Source organism: Rhagoletis zephyria, unplaced genomic scaffold (genome assembly GCF_001687245.7).
Source record: "Rhagoletis zephyria isolate East Lansing unplaced genomic scaffold, Rhagoletis_zephyria_1.1 Rzeph_scaffold_00206, whole genome shotgun sequence".
Taxonomy (NCBI): Eukaryota; Metazoa; Arthropoda; class Insecta; order Diptera; family Tephritidae; genus Rhagoletis; species Rhagoletis zephyria.
In genome coordinates, this window is record NW_016157290.1 from 320,293 (window position 1) to 337,132 (window position 16,840).

Sequence of the window (16,840 nt, forward strand, 5' to 3'; positions counted from 1 at the left end):
TTGAAGTTGTGAGTGAAGTTATATTTCAGACAACGAAGTCAACGAAGTTAGTGCGAAGTCCTTCCTATTCTTCTATAAACCTGAGAGTGGTTGCCCGTATTAACCTTTCCTCTGCATTGCCTGAAATGACTCTTGTACTAAATATTAGAGACTATTTATTGATTACAATGTGCAAAGCGGGCAAATCTAGAAGCGCCTCGGGAAGGGGTGTTGTTTTCATTGCACCAGTAATGCCTACTCAGTCTACTCGTTGGAGTTTGCTGAGTTTGGCCTGTGTGGACTTGTAATGAAACTTCTTTTGACACTTTCTATTTTCTATGGGTATACTAATAAGAGGAGTGGATAAAGGGAGATCTAAAACCTCCTAAACTGTCTACGCTAACAAGCCTAAGCCGGTACTAACCTTTTAAATTATTGTCACTGCTGCCCCAGCAACTGTAAATGGGATCGAAAGGAATTTACGACGAACTCTACCTTTGAGCCTGGTCAACTTGAAAAAAAATGTATACAATTTCTAATACAAAATTTATGAAAAATAAATGTTTCCATAATTTTTTACTCTTCAAGTTGCCGGGGACCAATGGCATCATACCTGCGCAGTTGCAAAAGGCTCTGGAGGTGTCGTGAAATAGACTGGCTTCTATTTATGCGAACTGCGTGAGGTTCGGGCATATCCCCAAGGCTTTGACGGTAGTAAGGGTTGTGTGCATACCGAAGGTCGGTATGATTAGCTTTCGAGATACCAACATGCTTATTTCAAGGGAAGGTTGATGGATACACACATTAGTAAAGAAAATAGGGCATACCTTAGGGGCTTCCTCGACATCGAGGGGGCCTTCAACAATGTTCTTCCGGAGGCAATATTTAGTTAGGTCTCTTCATCAGCTGCGGGTTGAAACCAACCTAAGAAAGCTTATCTACAGCTTACTGCCTGACAGAACTGTCGTGATGAAAATATTTTGGCTCGCACTTGTTAACTAACCTTGAGCCCTCAGGCATCGTTGACTAAATTGATTGTCTCCGTTCAGTTTTTCTAGGCATCAAAAAGGAAAGTCTTTTAATTGTCCAAGTATTTACGTCCCTTTCCAGGGGAAACCAATATAAAGGGAGATATCGTGTGGTAACTCTAGCCCTTAAATGGACCTTGCATCCAATTCATAAAATGAAAGTGCCTATTAGTAAAACAAAATCGCTCTATCACCAAATAATTTACTTCATACCTCCTAAAAGCTGTTTGAAGCTCGAGAAAAATAAATTTGGGTTCAAGCAAATAGGGTGCTTTTAGGTCATACAGCTCGAACTTTGGCAGGTCACTCATCGGTGAATCGCGCAAATTTAGACTTATTTGACAAGTTTACACTAATCGCCTTCTTAAAAAAAGCTTTTAAAAAGTGTAATTTATAGCATGAAAGCTGGAGAGGAAATGAGCTATTAATATAAAGTGGTATGCAAAGCAACGTAAAGATTGGCCAGTAACATTGTTAAGCAGTAATGTACTTATTTGTACGTAAAATCATACTTTTATTATTTTCATGAAAAACTAAAATATAAGGTTTGTATGTATTTTTGTTTCGCTATTGCGATATATGTACAAAAACATGTATGAGGTTTTTCAAGTCAAGTTCAGTTTATTAATAAATGAATACGAAACATGTAAGGTCCGAATTCAATGTCGGCCCAGTTTTATTTCTTGTTATTACACCAGCATATGTACTATGTATGTATGTAAATATGTACATACATACATATTGTACTTACTATAATTATCTACTAACGCTAATCGTAAGCTTAGTACGTAAATACTTACATATGTATGCTTGTATGTAAATATGTACAAATCTATACATGTATGTGCATTAGAGTGGTTCATAAAAACACTCTTTTTGGAAATTCATAAACGCTACATCAGAATATTGTTATTTGTGATAAAAAAGAGATACGTATTTTTTATTTTGAAAAAAAGTTTTTTGTAGAGGTCGCGCTGGTCGGTTTTTATAAAAGCGTTGATGTTCTCAATTTTTTTATTATCTTGGCATGTTAAAATGCAGCTAAAAATGTGGTTTTACATATAATTACTTTGGAATTATTGGGGAACATTCCCTTAATTGCACACCTATCTTGGACAGTTAAAATGGGCCTAGTTCCCGAAAATATTCTCTCGAAAACAGACTAGCAAAATTAAAACGTTGGTACTGAACGATTTACGCATTGTCATGGGTTGGAACTTGTTACCAGGGGGTTTCTGGGGTTGCTAAAACCGACCAGCGCGACCTCTAAGAAAACTTTTTTTTATAAAATAAATAAACTTGTTTCTCTTTTTATCACAAATAACAATAATTTGAGGCAGCGTTTATGAATTTCCAAAAAAAAATAAAAGTTTTAGAACCACCCTAATGCACATATGTACATACAATTTTTATTTCATGCCTATGCCTAGAACCACAGGCTGTTTTCAACAAAAAGCTTTTGTTGCAACATAGGGCTCTGGCTCCCAGTTGAAGTAAGTTCAAAGTCAAGTTTAATTTAATTACATACGTGCTTACAACTTTGGGTGTTGAGCAAAATCAAACGTTTAATTCAAGCTGACGAAATTATAATATTTGCGAAGAGTTTTATTTGTAAATTTGAGTTTGTTGATTTGTATTCAATTTGTGCAGAGTTTTAATTATATCACACGTTTAATAATATACAGAATTATTTCAAAATTTCATGTTTGTGGAAAAACGCAATCAATGTTTGATCAATTCATACAGTTGGTATACCAAAAGACAGATGTAAAGACACATATTTTCTTCATTTTTGTGTTCTGATTATCAAGCTTATTAGTTGTATGATGAAATATTCAAAAACGTAAATTTTTAATTATCCCTTCCAAACATTTTTTCCTCGAATGTGACACTCTTCTTTTTACGACGACCACGGCGGACGCATAAATAACTAAGATTTCAGGGCATGTACCTGGAATGCCTGAATCCTTAACGGAATAAAGTGACTCGATGACGTAGTTGGGAAGTAGCTTCAGTAGCTAATGAAATATCTCTGTGTTCGTATTTCGGTCCTTAGCTACTATTAGGTTTTTTAAGTTTGTATTCCTAAATAAAAATACTATTGAATTAAAATATAAACATGTTTACATGTATCTTATACGAAATCGGTTCAAAAAAAGATTTAGAAAAAAAATCATCTTCAGAAAAGCTTTCATTTAACATGGCTGTGGCCAGATTAGATCTGTTTCTAATTTTCTAGCGACAGATAAGATTCGTCAAACAAATTCAAGGTGTCGCTGCCGCGTTCCAAAAATTCATGTCGCTGATGTCGTGTGGTGATGTCGTTTTCGATGTGTTCACATCTTTCCACTTGCGTGCTTAGATGCAACCATAATCATATTTGATTATGCAATAGGGCATCCGTTAACGTCCCGAATGAAAATAATTATATGTACGTATTTTAACGACATACATTTGCACATCAATTCATATAAACATCTTCCGTATTTTACTTGTAATTAATAATTAAAAACGAATAATCGCATTATAAATTTACTGTCACCCTGTAAAAGCTCTCCCAACAAAATACAAATAAAATGACTCTTTAGCTAATTTAGAACTTTTTACTGTTCCGTTCTGTTGCTAAAAAATTGGATTGAATTTTAAAACGCAAAATCATAGATATACTTACATATATAAATATGAACTTTGTTTGTGTACAAGCACATTTAAATTTTATTGAATTCAATTAAAAAGCTCCTAGTGCGATAGTTTTCGCTATGAAGATATATTACTCATTATTGATTGAGAAGCAAAAAGAAATAAAACAGTATTGCGATAACGAATTGTAACAGTGTCATTGATAAGTCACGACATGGAAAAATAGGCTTTTGCATGCATATGTGTGTATGTAAATGTATTCACCAAACTGTTCAATGAGCTGTTTCTAAGCATGCTTTTACTAGTCCATTTCGGTCTAGTATCAGTTACGAGAAGTTTTGCTATAAACATAACTTACACCCTATTGAATCCGATATGTCTTTGATTTTGACGAAATTTTCAGATTGATGATTTAAAAATTGCTCGAAAAAGTTGTATTGATGCAACTAAAAACGCGGAGAATTCCGCAACTTTGGTTGGGTTGTGTTAAGTTAGGCGGGCTGCTCTTGTTAAGATACCCAGAGTGGTACCAAACCTATCGATACAGGTCTCTAAATCCCCATCTTCATATCTTGGCGAATTCAGACGCGCCCTACATTAAGCCAATATCTAAGCTGTCCATTACCTCGAAGAAATGGTTTTCCAGAAATCGGAAGCGCATTCTTCGTATTGCGATGCATTCGGAAACGAAATTATTAATGGATTCTTTGAGTATCCCTTCCTCATATTTACAGCTTCCGTTGAAGTGCTTTAGCGAATTCCGTGTTATTCTCTCATCGAGTGATGGTCAGAGTGATCATGATACCCTGAATGTGTCCAGATTAGTGCAGCTGCGGTTACTTGGTTGGTTGTAGTGCTTCCCAAGTTACCATTCAAGATTCAATTAAGTGTTACTGTTTCCTCGCTGTTTCGTTATATAGAAGTGCTATTCGGTAAATTTTCCCGCTACTGTGGCCCCGCCTGGAAGGATGTAATAACCACACCAGCTTGCTTTCAATGGCCATTTTGTTGACGAGATTGCTTTGCCAGTATGTGTTAGGGTTTGTCGTCGTGCAGTAGGCCATTCGCAGTGCAGTGTTTCAAACCTGCTCTTCTGAATTCCAGAGAAAGATGGCAGAAACATGGATCTGAGAGGCAAGTTAAAATTTTTGGGAACATTTTCAAGAACAGTTTTTTTGATCATTTGCGAGATCCGATCAGCGGATCCTAGTCATTCATACTTAGTGATGGGACGTGGGTAAATACCTAATTGGTAAATTGCGTGTCTGCGACACTGCTTGAACGAATTATAATCCATCTTACTCTGCAGACTGTTCAAGCTCACTTCCTTGTGCCTTAGGTCTAACAAATTTGCAGCTAAATTAATCGGTTTTATGGTTTTTTTGAATCGGGTATTGAATATCGTTGTACGATATGTTTTTTCGGCATCATTCAACATGGAAGTTGTAGATAACTCCAGTTTAATTTTACTTTTGATATCTTCTGGCTATATTTTTCATATATACCGACTATTCTGGATATATACATATGTATATGGCCTGGTCTACTTTATTAAACATAAGTTTCATCACAATTTTAGAGTTTTAATTGCAGGGGTACGGAAATTTTATTCAATGAGTACCTACCCTAAATTACGTAAATACTCGGGTACGAATCATACGTATTAATGTGTAAATACCCAGCGCTGGGTAAATACCTATATGTAAACCCCTCACTATTCATACTGTCTGTTCAGCCATATTAGACTAGTGAAAAATGTAATATTACTTAAGTACAAATCCTGTATTGGCTGCGTATTTTTATTAATTTTACATTGAAAAATTGTAAAATAACTTAAAAACACTTAAATTTGGACACATATTAATTACCTTAAATATTAGAGCTTATCAAGTTAGGCACTACTATTTTTTTTTGAACAGTTGTTTTTGGTGCAAATAGGGAAATGCATCGAATAAAGGCGAATTGAAACTAAAGTGTTGATTGCCTTTTTACTTTCTGACTTAAAACAGTTTATCAAACTATTTAAGTTGTAGAGTAGAACGTTAAAAAAAGTAAGAGCGCCTGGGCGACACTGGAGAAGTGAAACTTGCGTTAGATAACTATTTTGTCTCATTACCAATATACATACATACCTACATCTGCTTTTGCTTAAGGTTATATTTTTTGTCTTTTTTCTATCTAGATCCCCTCCTCTTCCCCTGTTCGTTCTAATTACGTTTATGTTATTCTGTTTTAATTTATCCTCATTTTATCTTTATACTGTATTGATAACAAAATCGGTAGTAGCATCCAAAAAAATATCGATAACAAAACCGATAAAAATATCGATAACGAAATCGATAAATAAGCGGCAACAAACTCGATGAAGAAAATCGATTAGAAAATCGATATATAACCGATAAATAATCCATAACAAAGTCAATTACAAAATCGATAAATATTCGATAACAAAATCGGTTACAATATCGATAAAATTAGCTATATCCAATTCGATAAAAATATCGATAACGAAACCGATTAGAAAATCGATAAAAAAAATAGATGACAAAATTGATAGATAATCGATAAATAATCGATAAAAAAGTGGATATAACAAAATCGATAAATATTCGATAACAAAATAGGTTACGATATCAATAAAAAATCGATAAAAAACGATAACTAATTCGATAAAAAATCGATAACAATATCGATAACAAAACCAATAACAATACCGATGAAAAATATCGTTAACAAAATCGTTAAAAATATTAAAAATAAAATCGATAAAAATATCGATTATTATATCGATAAGTTCCGAACATATCAATAGCAAAATCGATAAAAATATCTATAAAAATTACTATAACGAAATCGATAAAAATATCGATAACAAAACCGATAAAAGTATGGATTATTATATCGATAAGTCCTGAGAATTCCAAAAATCTCTACAATCCTAAAATAGTTCCCAGACTGAGTGTCTGTGTCTCTATCTACATCCTCTTCTCTATAATTACCTTTATTTTAACCTTTCTTCCTCTATCTTCGTCTTTACTTTTATCGGTGTCCTCATCCTTATCTTTTTCTTTATATTTATCTTTGTTTTTAATTTTACCTTTCACCTTTGCCCTTATATATATATAAGTAAAGTGTTTAAATTTACCTTTTCTTTACCTATTTTCTTCTTATTATTCTGCCCTATTTTTGAACACAACTGTACTGTATTCATATTTTTAGCATGTTTGGATAGCCGGATTAGCCCGTCAACTCGGTTAACCGGACAATTGATTTTTCCTAGGACATCATCATGTTCCAACGAAAATGGAAGACGGAACTAGTTGAGTTGAAAAGGCAAATCGGTAGTATACTAGTTTCCCAACTCAAATGTAGCTTTCCCTGTGTGCACATAGACAATTCCTTGTGTTTGTAATGTATGTGCGTTTCAGATTACAGCATCCTCTATCGCCTGATAACCTCAGTAGATCAACCGCTTAGCACTAGTAGCGCAAAGACATGGAAATATTGAATGTAAAAGTAACAAAAATAAATAAAAACAAACACATCTGCATACATACATACGTATGTAAAAACATACAAACCAAAAGCAAACACAAAATCAAAAGCAAGACAAATTGATTGATAAGCCTTTTCTGCAAAGTTCATAGTCAAAGTAAATTTTGTACAGACATACATATATCACCAGCTTAGAGTAAAAAGTGGCTAAGTTCAGTTTTTCTAATTTTTTCAAGCACTTGGTTTGCAAAAATTGGAATACAAGTTTTCGCGTTCCCCAAGCTAAAACAGTTTCAGACGAATCAAACTCCATAATGTTGATGAAAAATATATGTACATATGTATTCATTGGGACCTATTACATTTTCTGTAACTATATTGGACTTAGCAAATTTTCGAGTCACTGTATAGAAACGATTAGAAGTCTTTTAAAAAACGATGTATTTTTGATTAGTCTTACTTCTTGCATAAAAATAAAATTTTTTAGAAATAGTAGACTTAGCTACTTTTCACTCTAAGCTAGCAATATGACAATTGCAAAGTAAAATGCCGCATTGCTACAATAATAACAACATTACTAAAAAGCAGAAAATCATACGACTGAGAACAAATTTGTTAAAGTCGAGAGAGTAAAAAAATATCGACTGCTATGAAAAGTGACAGTAGTACAGTGGGGACCAGGGATGCCAACTGCGGGAGTATTTGTGGCGGGATTCAAACTTTGACGAAAATCTTTTATTGCGAATAATGTTAGTCTTGGGTGTTTCTCCCGCGCCGAGAGTTTTTAGGCGCTCGGATTTTCCGTAAAATAAGTTTGAAGATATGTACGCTGGTACACAGAGGGTTCAAGAATGGAGGATAGAGCAGGTGCAGGTCTTTTTGAACCTAGCACCAAACTTGCAATTCCCCTGGGCAAATGGCCCACTGTGTTTCAAACTGCAATAGTCGTAATTTCAAACTTCGTAAAATTTAACTTTTCCAGTTATCCTTTCAGATAGTCAAGCAGCCATTCGGGCCCTTTCAAACAAGACTATGAAATTCAAGCCAAAAACGCGGTACTACTGGTGCTGGGTACCAGGTCATTGTGAAATCGAAGGAAACGAGGTCGCCGACGAGTTGGAACGAGAAGGGTCGCCACCTGCCTTTTCGGGACCTGAGCAGGCCAGGCTCTTCGGCTAGCTTTTCAACAGCAAACATATTATTTTAGTAAATAGAAATGGCATCCAGCTACTTTATGGGTACCCGACCGATCGCAACCAAATGCGATTCCATTGCACCGAATAGTTGTGAACACAGAGTTGGAATGCTGGCTCTGCCTCGAGGATTATGAAACTTCTGAGCATATTCTCTGTCACTGTCCGGCTTTGGCTAGACAAATACTCATTTATTTTAAATCTTCAATGGTCGAACTCTTTGTTATAAGGCCTACCAGAGCCCTTTTTGGATTCATTAGGGAAGCCGATGGTATTTTGTCCACACTGGGTTAGGGGCCCTCTCTTTAAGAAATACAAACGATCTTTCAGATTGCGGTGTCTCCTGTTCTATTACACCCAAAAATTAACTAACAAACTAACAGAGTTGATAGATTTACATGTTAGTACCGGACTCAGAAACTATATCAATTGATTTTATTAAAAAAAAGTAATAATTGAAAATGATTGGGGGGGAATTTGCCTTAACAGAGTTGGCATCCCTAACGGGGATTGCGCTAGTAGCAGCATATAACGTGACTACTACCCTAAAGCCGGGGTAAGCACATGCATGCATGTGTGTATCTCATAAGTACAGGGTGGGCCAAATAAGACCTACTAATGTAAAACACGTATAACTTATTTATTATTTATTTTTTAATATTTTTTTATTATTATTGTTATTGCATGTTATAGTTAATCTCTTGGAAAACCATAATGGATACTTACAGCAAGACCATCAACAATGACTACAATACGCTATTCGTTTTACACAATTAGCTACACAAATTGATTTTTTAGGTAATGTTTTGATGTCGGATGAAGCGCATTTCCAAGCAAAACTGTAGATCGTGGGGCTCCGAAATTCTAAGGGCAATACACCAGCACCATTTACACCCATTCAGATGCACTGTTTGGTGCGGTGTTAGGGCCGAAAAAGCTATTGGCCCATAGAATGAGGATGATACGCCAGAAGCGATTTCTGGGGCTTCTTACAGAACAATGATTGACAACTTTTTGCAGCCAACGGCAGAACAGCGCCCTAATTTGTGGTTACAACAAGATGGAGCAACTGCGCACATTGCTATGAAAACTATGGCCCTATAAACCATGGATGTTAGGTCTTATTTGGCACACCCTGTATAAATATAAACGTATGCAATTTTATAGGGAGGAAAACAAATACAAAATAAATAATAGTAATAACGGTCAGTAATTTTGCTGCCAACAAGTAAGTGCTTAATAATAAAAAATTGAGGAAACATATAAGTATGTATGTACGTATGTAAATGCAAAAATTGTAGGTTTGTGCAAAACAACAGCTAACTGATAATACAATTAGATATATGTATCCGTGCGGGTGAAGCTCTTATTGTTGTCTCCTACTTCGACGGCTTTGACCCAACATGAAAGAATAGTATGCATGTAAGTATGTATATATGTTGAACACATTCATGTGTTCGGGTCTAGTTTTTGAGTGCCGCTGTTTAGTATACGTGTACCCAACTTGTTGGAGATAACTATGTACATATGTACATACATATTTACTATCGCATTGCCGTAGTGTATTTGCTGCCGCATCTGCTATGTATGGCTACTAGCATTGCTGCTTCTTCAGCATTTGCTTTTGCTCTTGCCTTTATTCGACTTCTGGCAATTGTTAGTCAGTCTTGAGCAAAGCTGCGAGCTGTGAATATCGGTCTTTAATACTAAATAGTAGTAGTCGTCGTCGTCGTCGTCGTCGTCGCCTTCTTTCGGTTTCACTAGTCAACGTTGCTGTAGTCAACGACGTTGTTGCAGCAACCACGTAGTCGCTATCCTTACGTACCTTACGTCTCACCTTTAGTTGGCCCCCCTCTCACGGACACCGCGCCACTTCGTTGCATTCCCACCTCTTTGCGGTTGCTACTATAAACGGGCGAATTACTTGTTCATTGGTGCGTTACCAGGGAAGACCGTAAAGAAGGTCACACTCGCCGGTAAACGAAAATTGGAGAACTGTTATTGAGAGTGAAGTGCACCATTATGGCTGGTTGAATATTTAAAATAAAAAAAAATAAAAAATAAAAATTAAGTAAACCACAATTTCTCAATTAAATGAAATAAGTGTTATTAAAGTGAAATTGGCGAACAAGTGAAGGAAGTTAATAGTTTTTATAAATTTTAATACATAACTTGTGTGGAAAAATTAAATAACATTCAGCATGCTACATAGTACTTATGTACATATGTACGTAAAATATACGTATTGTTTTAGGTGAAGCTTAGTTTCGTCGTTGTTTAGTGCTCGCGTGTACTACAGTTTATAATATGACTTATATAAAAAAAAACATGCGATAACATACAGACATAAGTACGAAAACTCGCATACTTTTGTACATAGCTCAACATACATACATGCATATATTAGGGTGGCTCTATAAGACAGTTTTCCAAATTCTCATAATTTTTAACTTGGCTCCGATCCATAATTTTTTTTTTTGGAATTTCGGCTTAACCTTGGTTTTAAAGTATAAAAATTCCCCAAACATTTTGGCAACATTTATTTGCAGAATTCGCATAAATGCGAGGTGCAGTAAACCCTGTCGGAAAAATTTCATTCAATATATTCCTAACAAATTTGCCTTATAAACAGTTAAACCATTAAAAGATATTCACGGGTGAAAGTCTCTCACACTCTTCTTTTATTTAATACCGTCCCGTTTATTAATTTTTATATTCTTTTTTATATTTGACACCACAATCGTGTCTCTGTTTGGGAAGAGATCATGACATTTCGCCAATCGCCTCGCTCCTCTGCGAAGTTTTGCTCTTCTGAAATTGCTTTCTGCATTCTCTTGGTGGTCGTCCTCTTTTTCGTCTTTCATCAATCGATGGCCCGAGCTTAAATAACTCAGCGCTGTCAGATAAACGATCCTAACTCAGACGGGTCCATTTTTTGTGTCGAGATGGTAAACTGTTCAGCTACAGAGTTAAGACACAAAAAATCGGCGCGTCTGACCTAGGATTGTTTGTCTAAGTTAGTCCAACGTTAGGATAGTTCATCGAGTTAAGATAAACTTTCGCATGACATTCAAACTATAATAGATTGACGGCTATCCACCAGTTGAGATAAAGTAGCTCGTGGCCATCGCAATTGGTGCCGATTAGAAGGATATTCACTGGAGTGTAATCACCCATTCGCACCATTTTACTTGTCTGTACTACTTAGGATTCCGTGGTTGTGCGATGTAGGTCTGGAACCTCTTTGTGAATTTGTAGAGATGTTTTCCGATATGCTTAGCGGGAAGTTCTTCTATCTCTAAGTTTCTGTTCCTTGAAACCTCACGGGTAGCATTGAGGCCTCGGTATGTAGCTGGTATTTAGATGACATCCGAAGATGGCCATTTGCTGTCTGAAGTCCGGTTTTTGACAGGCTCGCTAGGTTTTGGGGGGTTGTACAGCCTTTTGGTACCTCACCTTAGGGCATGATGAAAGATTTGTATGGCGTAATTTTAACCCGTCGAAAGAGGGCATTGGCTTTCCATGGTCCACCGAGCCCGAAATAGCACCTGCTGGTAAGAATTTTTCTTCCCTTTTTGTAGAAATGGTGTAGCATTCTTGAAAATCAATATTTTTAGATTGTAAAACTTTGGCTTTCTTCAGGAGACTTCCAATAATAATACCCAATGGTTTATTTAACCATTTTTTAATACTAACGATTTTTTATTGGTGCCCCCATTGCATTTTTTGGAGTTTTTGGTGAACTTTTAAATTATAGTTACAAGAAAAAGGGGTTAAATAAAACAATTGGGTATTATTACTCTCCTGCAGAGATGCAGAGTTTTCTCATCGAAAAATATTGATTTTCAAGAATTCTAAACCATTTCTACGAAAAGTAGTTTTTCTCATTAAAAATACATGGAAAACTTTGAGCGCTTTGAGCGACCTCTAAATATTTTTTGATTTCAAAATAAAAGAAAAGGTTATATTTTTTTTTGTTATAGAATAATGCTAGGGGGTGAGTGCATAAAAATTCCGACTTTACTTTTTCGCATGTATTTTTGGACCACCCTAATGTACATACATAAACACATGTGTATTTATGAGTTGTAGTTACTCGTTAATGCGCCATGTGCAGTGCTCAGCTGACATTGTTGTTGTTGTTATGATTGTTCTTGTGCTTCTTTCCGCGGTTGTTAGTGCTGACAGAGTTGTTATTCCTCGGGTGTTTGAGTAGAAGTATAGTGGTGGCAGAACAGAAATTACCATTGCAAAATTATATTTTCGCTGAACATGCAAACCAACAAAAAAACATCAAAAACCTCGAATAACCCGATGTACATACATATCTCGTAGCGGGTATAAAGGACGTTAAAAATAAATGGAATTTACAAGTCAAATTATCTCCACTCTACAGCTTTGTATATAGTATGTATTAGGTAACAATATCTGTATTGACATTGAAAAAAGAATTCCCCAATAAACAGGCCACCGAAAAGATTATTTGTTATGGCTCTTGTGTGAGACAATGCTTACTATACGTATATACATACATATGTACCTATGTTTTTGGGGTTTTATTCATTTATTTATTTGGTCTATAGAAAAATGTTTTCTTCCAGGCTGGTGAGAGTGGAATGAAAGTACCCCTCTTGCAAGCTCTCTCATTTACTGTTATGTTACTATGCCTCAGTACCCCTACTAGACGCACTCTGAAATATTCCGCAGGAAGTGCTTGACTGTATCTTTTGGGCCCTGGTCATCGCAACTGCTACAGAACTTATTGGAAGGGTAAGCTATTTCGTTCGGCATGTACCTCAACGGGCCAATATCTTTTTTGCTCATTCCTAAGACAGCTTTGGTTTTAAGTGGGTCTTAGTGTTATAAATTGACTATCCGGCTATTCGGTTAGTCGACTATGTAGTTGATTAGCAACCTTTTTGTTGGTTGATACGCAATTATCACTCGAATTCGACCAACCGTTCACTTTCGACTATCCACTCACTATGTAATATTTAGTCTGAAAATCGACTAACGGAACTTATCCGAATAGTGACAGGCCTTAAATACATTATTTTTTTATTAACGCGGTTGGATTTTGTCAATAAATATAGGAATTATAAAAATAAAAATAAAACACAATGTTTGCTGAAAGAAAACAACTAGGTGAAAATCGAAAATGATCTAGTTGTTTGTGAGAGGTTAGTTGCAAAAGTCAAAAGGAAGCGGGTAGTCGAATATGTTTTTAGAAAACTAGTCGTAGGACACCCAGAACTGCCGGGTAGTTCTATATGAACCTGTACGGTTCCACCTCTTTGTCCGTCGACGGATGAATTGCGGCAATTTTTGCTTTGATCTTCCTGAGCGTAGGACACATTTAGTGCGGAGCCGCACCTAGCTGGTTCGTCCGCTATTTCGTTACCGTAAATGCACCTATTTCTCGGGACCTATCTTACGGTAAATTCGTATTGATCAGAAATCGAAGCCAGCTCTCTCCTACAGTTATCCGCTTTTTGAGATATAACAGAGGTAGAAGAGAGGGCTTGAATAGCCGCTTGGCTATCCGAGAAAATATTCACTTGCGTTCTCGCGGGTACATGCTCTTTGATGTACTACCTTATTGCCTTATTACCGATTTAGTTATGTATGTAGCGGTTATTCATATCTTGAGCAGTAAATGAAGAGAGTTGTGTGATAGAGACACGCTCTATGAAAATTAGTTTGGTATCTAACGCCTCGCAGATGTTCCTCTCAATTCTAACGGAGCTTATGGTGCTGCTCAACATAATTTTACTGAGCCGTTTTGATTTTGCGAGGATATGTAGCTCATTCCGCACTATTGAATTGTCGTTTAAAATCGACAATGAGATCGTGAGTAAATGAACTCCAAGTCTAAAGCCAAATTAATAAAGCTTAATTAGTTCGTTGACGATGAGATTAAGCCTTTCACACAATACCCTATATAAGACTTGTTGCCGATACTTACTTAGAAGATATGACACTGTTGGCGGAATTTACTGCAGCGGCATGATATTCCTCATCATACCAATGCTTCTTTCGGGCTCGTTGAATTGCGACGTAACCGTACGATAGCGGTATGTGCTGGATATCTGCGGAGGGAGGTGCTGGATATCTGTTGTAATTGCAGCTGTTCGACGTTGAGCTTTCTTTGTTTTGATCTGCGCACATTTTCACTGAGAGCTTTCGCTGTAACAAGACCATGGTCCAAACCGATGCTTACTTTCGGATGGTTTGCGCATCCCAAAAAACTGGAAGCGGCACCTAATGCTGTAGGCTTAAGTGATTCGACATAGCAACTGCATTTGGCCATCCTGCTTGAAGAGGATGAGACAGCGGAACACTTTTGGTACTTCTGCCCCGTTTTTTCAAGAATGAGGTACTAGGCATGTCTGACACTCAATAATCTTCAGACTTAAAACGAGTTTAAAGGGCATGAAAGCAGTACAGTAGTCTTAGTGCTGTTTTTTGCATGCGTTGTTTTGTGCCTGGTTCCTGCAAAATAGGTGTTTCGAGCCCTGGTGAAGTCTCTCACTATAAGTCCGATATCGGATGCATTTCTTATCCACACAGGAATTCAAATTCTAACTATAAGACGATTTTGATATCGTGAGAAAGGCAGCGCTCGTGGAAGAGTTCATTGAACGTCTCATGTACCCCTTCCGCCGCGGGCGATGATTTACTTCCAAATTATTTTAAAAATAATTTAATGATTTTATTGCGTCAGCAATAGGTTTAAGTTTTGCTTCTTAATGTATGTATTTTAAAAATGTTAGAGCGGGCTTGAACATCAAAACCTCTTTTCGGCCGCACGCATGCTTGAGTGAGACAGGGATAGGTTTTTTAAATAATTTTTGCTTACACTTCAAATGCCCGTTTTTTATAATTTTTTGTTTTCCACTTCGTATCTATGTATTTATGTACATAGTTCCTAAATAGAACAATTATCAGATATGTGTTTAAGTTTGCGCAGCTACGGCAATGCCCAGATAAAACTGATTAAAAAGCTGCAGAGTTTAAAATAAATAAATATTTAAATAATAAAAAAACGGTTATAATCTCGGTGATAAGAATTACTAGGAGCTGATTGTGTGGTAGCTTGCCCGACTAAGTATTAGGGCCGCGCATAATTTCCGCATTAAGCCATGAATGTAAAAATGCGCGTGAAAAAGTAATTTCGGAATTTTTATGCTCTTACCCCTAGGGTTGTTCTATACCGAAAAATATACCCCTTTTTTATTTGTTATAGAATTCTTGAAAATCTATATTTTTCAATCGAAAAGCTCTGGTTCTCTTCAGGAGATTTCCAATAATAGTAATATAAGTAAATCGGCAAATTTGAGCGCTTTGAGCGACCTCTAAATATTGTTTGATTTCAAAACAAAAAATATGGGTATGAGTAATTTGATCAACTATTTCATAGCTTAAAGAAGTACAGCTTAGGTTGAGTTCTTTTCTTCTTTTTATTTTTTATGTCACAATAGGACATGGTTTCCCTTAGCCTTATAGCAGTTCGTGCTGCGACAATTCTGTCTGCAATATCCACAGGCGCCGTGGAAAATATGTACAAATGTTAAGCGCTAGTGTAGGCGTGGTTCCTAGTGCTCCGATAATTCCTGTTCTACAAGTTTAGCCTTCTTTAGTTAGTTCCACCAGACAAGGGCTCCTTGAAACAATATACGCTGAAATCTGGTTTCTTAGAGCTAAAGAATTAATTCTCCTCCCCCCTCTCTCATAACCTTCACGCGTGAAGGCTTCCCTTGACCACTTTACCAATATGTACAGGGCGGTATTCACCGAAATTTTCTTGCAATAAGCATATTGAGCTCTTGAAAGACAGTCACGAGGAATTACGTTTCCTTCGTACAGGTCTATCAGTCTCTATAGGCCTAAAATCGCTATAGGAAACATGGGAGCCCTTTTCGGTCTTCGGGATGAATGCAACACTGACTAGGGATGTACCCGATCCTCACGAAATTCGCATAAATAGGATCCAACCAATTGCACGACACCTTCAGAGCCCTTTGCAGCCGCGCAGGTATGACGGTGTCGGCCCTCGGCGACTTTAATGATTTGAACGAATTTATCGCCCAGGCCATGTGACGATCGTCCAGAAGATCGGAGAAGTACAGGACCTGTGTGGAGATTCTGTAACCAGTTAGCGACAATTTTCGAATCGCTAACTGGTTACAGAATCTCCCTCCTGGAGTACAAAATATCGCAAAGAAGTACATTTGACAGTACTTCGAAGTACGAAGTACAAGAGCGAAAAAAAATGTACTATACTTCCGAAAGAAGTACGGTTGGTCACATTAGGTATGAGTAAAAATTCCGGAAGTGGCCCCCTCAATTTTCACAAAAGTAACGAATATTGCAATAAGTACATATTTGCATTTCTTAGCTTGAGTATCTAAAAATATATCAGCAAAATACTTCGCTAGCATTAGATTTTGTTATATGAATTTTATTAAACTTAATATTTATGTACCTTTTTTTTGTAATAATTAT

At 36.4% G+C, this 16,840-nt stretch overlaps 1 protein-coding gene across 5 annotated transcripts in view; it reads left to right on the top strand.

Moving 5' to 3' along the window:
- Positions 1-9,988: 9,988 nt before the first annotated feature.
- Positions 9,989-16,840, top strand: part of LOC108358103 (ethanolaminephosphotransferase 1) — a 42,960-nt gene continuing 36,108 nt past the window's right edge. For 3 of the 5 annotated variants that reach the window (XM_017609258.1, XM_017609259.1, XM_017609254.1), the window contains exon 1: positions 9,989-10,554. The gene's annotated coding sequence lies outside the window, so the exon portion shown is untranslated. The remainder of the gene's footprint in view (positions 10,555-16,840) is intronic. The other 2 variants (XM_017609255.1, XM_017609256.1) reach the window with 2 other exon arrangements.